This window comes from Medicago truncatula, chromosome 3, assembly GCF_003473485.1.
Source record: "Medicago truncatula cultivar Jemalong A17 chromosome 3, MtrunA17r5.0-ANR, whole genome shotgun sequence".
NCBI lineage: Eukaryota > Viridiplantae > Streptophyta > Magnoliopsida > Fabales > Fabaceae > Medicago > Medicago truncatula.
The window spans coordinates 5957459-5965752 of NC_053044.1; the positions used below are offsets into that span (position 1 = coordinate 5957459).

At 32.8% G+C, this 8294-nt stretch overlaps 1 pseudogene; it reads left to right on the forward strand.

Moving 5' to 3' along the window:
* The first annotated feature begins 6716 nt into the window (after positions 1–6716).
* On the forward strand, positions 6717–7327 carry LOC11414097 (auxin-binding protein ABP19a-like; annotated as a pseudogene).
* The last annotated feature ends 967 nt before the right edge of the window (positions 7328–8294 follow it).

The window sequence follows — 8294 nt, forward strand, 5'->3', positions numbered from 1 at the left end:
TAGAGTTGACAAAGTACAAGTGTACAACCACTACCTCCACTACTCTGTTTTCTGTCTACGCTACAAGACAAAACAACAGCCATGCCTGCAGAATTTGTACACTCAAGATGGGAATGAATTTGAAGTTTATTCTTCAAAGGACTACACCCAAATCAGGCAAAGGATCACTGGTGGATAATCAAAGGATTTCAAACGACTCTTTAGACGTGCTGATTATCTCAACGTCTCTTTCACACCTCTATATAAAGGAATGAAGACTTGAAGATTTAAGATAGAGATACACAAGTTTAAAAGCGCCAAAACTCTGTCAATTTGATTCTACAAAGCACACTGAATTTCTGCACTGATTTGATACATCTTAGAAATTCTAAGTCTAGAGTCTTTTCTGTATTGTATTGTGAACACCACTGATTGTATATCAAGTGTTCAATTCAAACTCAATTCTCTGTATTTTTGTTTGATTAGAAGTCTCTCGCCTGCGTGCTTGAGCATTAGAAGTCTCTTGCTTAGTGCTTGAGCATTGGAAGACTCTTGCGTGTGTGCTTGAGCATAGTTTTGTGAAGTCTCATACTTAGAAAGTATTGAGCAGTTGTAATCTTTGTGATTATAGTGAAATCTCCTTGGAAGTGCAAGGGGACTGGACTACTTCCGTGTTGTGGAAGGAACCAGGATAACTGCTTGTGTGTTTGTCTTTCTTTTCTCTGCTCTGTTCTTTTCCGCTGCAATCTGACTCTGATCATTTCATCAGAAGCAATCAAACTGCTTCTGAAGTTTTATCAGAAGAAGTATTATTTAAGAGAAAAAGAAAACACAATTCAACCCCCCCCTTCTTGTGTTTTTCACCTTCATATCCATGTAACGGTTCACTTACTTGAAAAAATTTCAAGGAATGAAGTAGGAAACCATACATTTTTTTGACAAATTCCTAGAAATAAAATTCTCATTATGATTTTCCTGGGAATGATATTCGAGGGAATAATTTTTGAATCTAGAAATCAAACACCTCCAATTTAAAACTATTTTGGGCCTCATAAAAAAGTTTGTTTTGGGCCTAGACAAAAATTAAGCATTTGGTTTAAAAAATTTGTATTAGACATAAATAAATATTGGGTTGTATATTTTTACTTTTTGCACTAACTTCTTAACAAAATAATGATGTAAAACATATACATAAACAAATAACGTATTTCATTAGATGGATTGGATGGATACAATAATATCCATCCATTATGATCCAAATCCATATCCATTCAATCGATCCATTTTACCACCCCTACTCAAAATGTAAAAATACGATACTATAAAGAATGTGCCAATACTCCATGATTAATCCTTCCTTTGATTTATTATAGAGCTTAACTAAAACATATATGATATAACTCCTAAAGGTCACTAAAACCATGATATGACATAATGTCACCAAGGAGCTTATTTGTCTTGGTCAAAGTTAGCTCCACCGAAGAAATCAACATCTAGAGAGGGATCAAGCAAGGAAACCTTGTAATAGTTTCCTCTTTCATCTGGTTTTTGAAAAAGAGGTCGTAATAAGTTGTTTTGCATAAATAAGTTGTTTTGAATAAGCGGTTTTTGAAAATGAGGTCATAATACGTTGTTTTGTATAATAGGTTATTTTGAATAAGCGATTTTTGAAAATGAGGTCGTAATAAGCTGTTTGGATTAAATAAGTTGTTTTGAATAAGCGGTTTTTGAAAATGAGGCCGTAATAAGCTGTTTTGTATAAATAAGTTGTTTTGAATAAGTTGTTTTAGAAAATGAGGTCATATTAAGCTGTTTTGTATAAATAAGTTATTTTGAATAAACGATTTTTGAAAATGAGGTCGTAATAAGTTGTTTTGTATAAATAAGTTGTTTTGAATAAGCTGTTTTTGAAATAGAGGTCGTATGAAGTTGTTTTGCATAAATAAGTTGTTTTGAATAAACAGTTTTTAAAAATGAGGTCGTAATAAGCTGTTTTTGCATAAATAAGCTGTTTTGAATAAGTTGTTTTTGAAAAATAGATTGTAATAAGCTGTTTTGAACAAGTTTTTTTTGAAAAGAGGTCGTAATAAGCTATTTTGTATACATAAGTTGTTTTGGATAAGTTGTTTTTGAAAAAGAGATCGTATTAAGCTGTTTTTTTTAAAAGAGGTCAATGTTGTTTTGTATAAATAAGTTGTTTTGAATAAGTTGTTTTTTAAAAGAAGATCGTAATAATTTGTTTTTCATAAGATGAGCTGTTTTTTAAAAAGAGGCCATAATAAGTTGTTTTGTATAAATAAATTGTTTTTAAAAAGTGATTGTAATAAGGTTTTTTTTTTTTTTGCATAAATAAGTTGTTTTGAATAAGTTGTTTTTTAAAAATAAATCGTAATAATTTGTTTTTCATGAAATAAGTTGTTTTGAATAAATTAGAAGTTAAATTACAAAGTATAACAATGTATTGATTTTAAGAGGAAAAATGGTAAAATAGTAAAATTATAACATAAACCCTCCCTCCATCTTCTTTCCTTATTGGCTTTTTAACTCCCAAACAAGGGGAATGTTTTCCCTCCTTTCTCCCTTCCCTCCCTTTCCTTCCCTTCCCCTCCTTAGCCTTTCCTTTCCTTCCCCTCAAAACTCGCAAGCAAAGCCTTAATGGGTTGATTAGGAAAGCGGAGGCAATCATGAATTCTCATGGTTTAAGGTTGGGACTTTTAGTTTATCAGTATGTCAGTTTTAATACGATGATGACACCCAATTTATTGGAGATTCCTTTGTTCTAAACCTTTTACTCTGAAGACGTCTATTTTAAAACGTTGAGATTGTATCTGGTCTTAGGGTCAATATATATCTCAAAGAGTAATGTTACATGTGTGCAAACCATGTCTGCGACAAACTTGGAAAACTTTCATCGGTCTTATTTGCAATAGTCTAGGATTGTTTGTAATGATATATTTTCTTCCTTTTACGAGGAACCCTTGCATGGAAGATTATCCTTCATATCTGTCTCCCGAGGATCTCTTTGATGCTTAATTATAAAGGGTGTAAAATGGGCATCTTAGTTGAAAATGTGTGTGTGGGAGACCTTTGGTGAAAAGGGGTTTTGTTAAGCAGGACCTTCTATCTAGTCTTTTAAGTTTAATTAATTAAGTGACACTCTTCGAGACGCCAAATTATTGGTCCTAGAAAATGATCCCTATGGTTTGTATTTAGTCAATTTCGCGTACAATCTTCTTTTATGTGTGTATGTGGATTACAGGGAATTGTAAGTTTATCTTGGAAACTCCTTTGGGATTGAATCACCTTCAGTCAAAATCGGTGTAGAAGACGAATGGTTGTTTGTCCTAACTCCACTATTTGTGCTTTCTATCGTCTAGTTGTTGAGATTGCGACTCATCTTTTTGTTATTTGCAAGTTGTTCCTTCGGTGTGGTTCCTTATTTCTAGGTGGTTGTTGGTGGCCCTTTATAAGCTTTTGAGTTTGTTTGCGATCTTTCAAGGACATGTGGGTGATGGTGATTTACATGAAATTTACAAGTGCACCAAATCGTACCAAGTAATAAATTAGTAATTTAATCGTCTCCAAAAGATTGTTGTTGAAATCGGTAATTAATGGAATCTATTTAGAAAAAGTAAAAAAAGAGAGAAGATTTAAAGTGGTTGCAGGGCTTTAATTGTCCTTCACAATGCGAGATTTGGTTTGATTGATTATGTTTAGAGGCGATTAGGGAATCCTTAAATCCCCCCTTCGTCTTTGTTAGAAATTAAAGTAAGAAATAATTCACTTATAACTTTTCTTATGTTGGATTTAAAAAAGTAGAACATTACCTCATGATGAATCAGCGGACATTTTCTTTTAATCCCCGCAATTCCTCCTTTCAAATTATGAGGGTCCCTAAAGATGATTTATAGCCCTAAATTTCTACTTCGATTCAATTATATTAGAAACTATGAATAAAATGATTTTGCAGCATATGATTTTGATAAAAGTGGACATAAACAAATTAAATCAGACTTTAGATTATAAACTGAATAAAAAAAACTTTATTAACGGAATCCAACAAATAAGAAAGGGTTTATCGTGGAACCCTAATCAAAGAAGTTTAGTTTCTCATGGAAATCGATATCATTACAAAACAATAGAAAACATAACCTGGAAAGAACAAGAGAAGGATGCAGATATGTTGACTTGAAACTTATGATGCTTTAACCCTTGCCTTATACCGCTAAATTCTATGCTTTGAATGAAAAAAGGGTCTTTCCAACAAAAATGACTTAGAAAACAGAAAAACAGCACTTCATGGCCATGTCTATGTGCAGGGAACATGGTTTGGTGCAAAGGGGGTGCAGGAGTAATCCCCCACATATACGAATTCAACAGTTGTTGACCATTTTTTCCATTCTTCTCTCTTGCAATGCAATGCCTTGGAACTTGAAATGAATTTTCTTCAATTTTTATTATCTTCAAATACCTTATAAGAACCGTTGTCTTCAATCTTTATATTATCAATTCTCCATGTGATGTCTTGGTTTGTCGATTTACATGATTTCTCACTACAAAACACCTATGGAGTTGCATGATTCAAGATAAAAGTGAATTACAACGAATCAAATGAAAACAACACAAAAACTTCCTAAGTGCAAAGATATACACTAAAAACAAAGTTAAAAACATCATATGTTATTTCATCATCACAACCCCAAACTTAAACCGTTGCTTGTCCCCAAGCAACAAAATGGCAAGAAGTTAGAATTTACATTAATTTGATGATGGAACATACCATTTCGGATATTGTGCTCAGATTGTCATTCTTCCAACTTCAAGATCTGACTAACTTACCACTTCCATGCAAACAGGACAAATTTAATGAATATACTCCTACTTTCAACCACTTACAATTCCAAGATACACGTATGTACCTCCTAAAGTCGGTAGACATAATCAAGGAATTTGTCACACTGCAGTCGTAATGTAATTATACCTTGCAATTAGATTGAAGCAATTCTAAACATACATTCAAGTAACTTATTAAGACACACATACATAGAGGTCTTTTGAAGGTTATAACGTAGGTAAAGTTAAAGGTGAGATATATTTGGGAATGTAGGCTAATAAATGTTTTGAAGTTTGTTTCCTAATGATTCCTTATTTGAAATAATTTTCATCCAACCTATAGCTTTTGATTCAAAATCTTTCACAATCAATATCACCAACCACAATGTCACCCAAGTATTTTCCTTTTGAGGTACTGGTTTTTATTTCAAGAAAAATGGGTATTAGTTTTTTTTGAAGAGCCCAAACTTTTTGTTAGCTCTTAATTTTCTACTTTTTTTTTTTTTTTTTTGTGTAGACCATCTTTTATTTTGTATTTTATCTACATTTTTCATTTGATAACCAAGTTCTACTAGTACCTCACTCCAAACTTAAGATTTTGCTAATTTTAAAGAGCAACCCCAAACTTAATTTCAAACCATGACAAGTATTTTAATCTATCTAACTCCAAAACAAATCAAAAATATGTATTAAAGAAAGAAAGAAAATTTGCATGGAGGCTCAAAGTGGTTTCGCAAAGGATATAATAATAATAATAATAATAATAATAATAATAATAATGATAATGGGTGGCATGAAAGGCTCAAGGTATCAAAATCAAGTGTCTCATGTGTATAATAATACAACCAATAGTCCGTAAATAACGACCGCAATTTTGAGCAAAACTAACAATCCATGTGGAACACAGATATAGAAAGAATTAGATTAGGAAGAGTGCAATATATATTTGGTTTAAAATCTCACCGGTTATGCTATACATAATGGTAATGGTGAATATTTATGAGTATCTTTTGCACAAAGCCCCAAAAGTTATCGTGCTCGTGAACTTCACAAATAAGCTAGCCCTATATTTTTAATGGTTGGAAAAATTTTCCGAGACAATTTTTTGTTGTTGAGATTTTTGGAAAAGAAAATGTTATGCAATTCATGTAAAAACAACACACCTACTCGCAAGTTAGAAAACAGTAAAAGAAAATAATTGTTAGATGGAATGCTATGTAAAATGACTGAATTGAAAATTACTGAAAATAAATGTACGGGTTGCCTTTTGTTCAACGCTTGTTTAGCGTCTCGAGCTTGACGTACCACCATCTAAGTCAAGGTGGATATTTCTTCTTGTAAATGTTGTCATAGACGTTTGCACCTCCTTTATTTGCCTAATTGTTTTCTGCTCCTTTTTCTTTCTGAGATAGGTATATGGTAGATTGACATGGTTGGGAATGACTAGAGGATTTACACTTCCTGGTAAGAGTGGACATTTGGGTTTCCTTAGAATAGAACTTTTGTCATTTGTCAACGAGTGCTTCAGACATCGTATTACTCTGCTTATCTACTTCCTTTGGACTTTCCTTGTTTCCCTTTTCAACTTCTCTTTCGGTGTTGGTGCTTCCAAGAGTTTCTTTATTTTGTGGAAGCTTTTGAACAACACTGCAACTTGTGTTAGGCCTAACAACCTCATATCCTTGCAGTTTGAATTTCTTTTCGAGAAATTCTACTATGAACTATGTGTAAACAGGGTCCCCTAATTATCATACAATTTGCGGAGTGAGTTATATTTTGGCCAGGACATACGTTCTTTCAATGATTTACATTTTCACCCCCTTCTCACCTTGGTGTAAATAGTTATCCAATTCTAATATTACCTCATAACAAATTAAAAAATTAGTAATACTAATCATCATAAGATGAAGATTATTTACATACTTTTCCTTTTCACTATTTTCTCATTCAATATTTCCCATGCTCCAGTCCATGATTTCTGTGTTGCAGATTTAAAGGCTCCAAACACCAATTCAGGCTACTCTTGCAAACCCGATGTGAACATCACCTCAGACGATTTCGTATTTCACGGCTTTGTCGCTAGAGTATTCACCAACTATATCAAACTTGGAATCACCCCAGCAACTGTCACCAATTTTCCAGCCCTTAAGGGACTAAGAATCTCTACGATGGCTATAGACTGTGACGAAGGCATATCACCACCAATGCATACTCATCCTGATGCTACCCAAGGTGAAATTACTGCTGGATTTTTGACACCTACATCAGTTTATTCTAAGGTGTTAAAATTGGGTGATCTTTTTGTTATTCCAAAAGGGATGTTACATTTTGCAACTAATTCAGGTAAGGGAAAAGCTAAAACTTATGTTTTTTATAGTAGTGAAAATCCTAGAACTCACATACTTGATCATCTTTTGTTTAGCAACAGTTTGCCTTCTAATTTAGTTGCACAAACTACTTTCATTGATCTTGATCAAGTGAAGAAGTTAAAAGTGTGTTTGGTGGAAGTGGGTAGGAATATAAGGATTTATTTTTGGCTTAATTGCACTTTCGGCCCCCTATGTTTCAAGATGTTGTCATTTTGGCCCCCTAACTAATTAAAATACAAAACAGCCCCCTATGTATTGGATCTTTGGCAGTTTTGGCCCCTAACTAATTAAAATACAAAACAACCCCCTATGTATTGGATCTTTTGCAGTTTTGGCCCCCTATACCAATTTTGACTCGATCAACGCTGACGTGACACTTTAAAGCCGCCACGTGTGCATTGTTTTAATTAAAAATAAATAAATAAAAGCCACATATAAATTAAAGAATTAAATAAATGAAAAAAAAACAAAAAAAAATAAAAGAAAGGAAAAAAAAGGAAGGAAATAGTGTTCCAAAATCTGATTCTCCCTCTTCTTCCTCCCATCTCTCTCTAAAACATTGATTCTCTCTCCAAAACCCTTTGTTCTAAAATCTTGAAGCTTTATCACCACTATGAATTTGCTCCGATTGAATCTCTCTCGTATTCGAATTGTAACCAGAAACACGAGGAAGTAAAGTGGCATTCTAATTTTTCAAACACAGGTAAACTAGTTGTAGCTTTTAGAAACAGAGTTGATGATGGAATATAAATAGAAACTACCATTATACTTTTAATAATGTAAACAATATGTGATTGTTCTGATTTTTTTGGGAGATCATCAAATTGATAATACAGGGAGTTCTTATTCATGCATTCAAGGTAACATGTAGGAGTTATTGTGTCTCGGATGAGGAGTTTTTAAACACTTTAACTGATTCAAGAATTGATTCAAGAATAAACATTCATACTATTAAAGATTATTAAGATATTCTTGCATTATTCATGCTGACACTGATAATATTGCATTTATAACTGCAAATTAACAATATAGCTGCCTTGTTTTGTGTCCTTTATATATGACAAAGTGCATCTGATATGTTCCTTTTTCTTTTGATAAAAACAAAACTTTCGT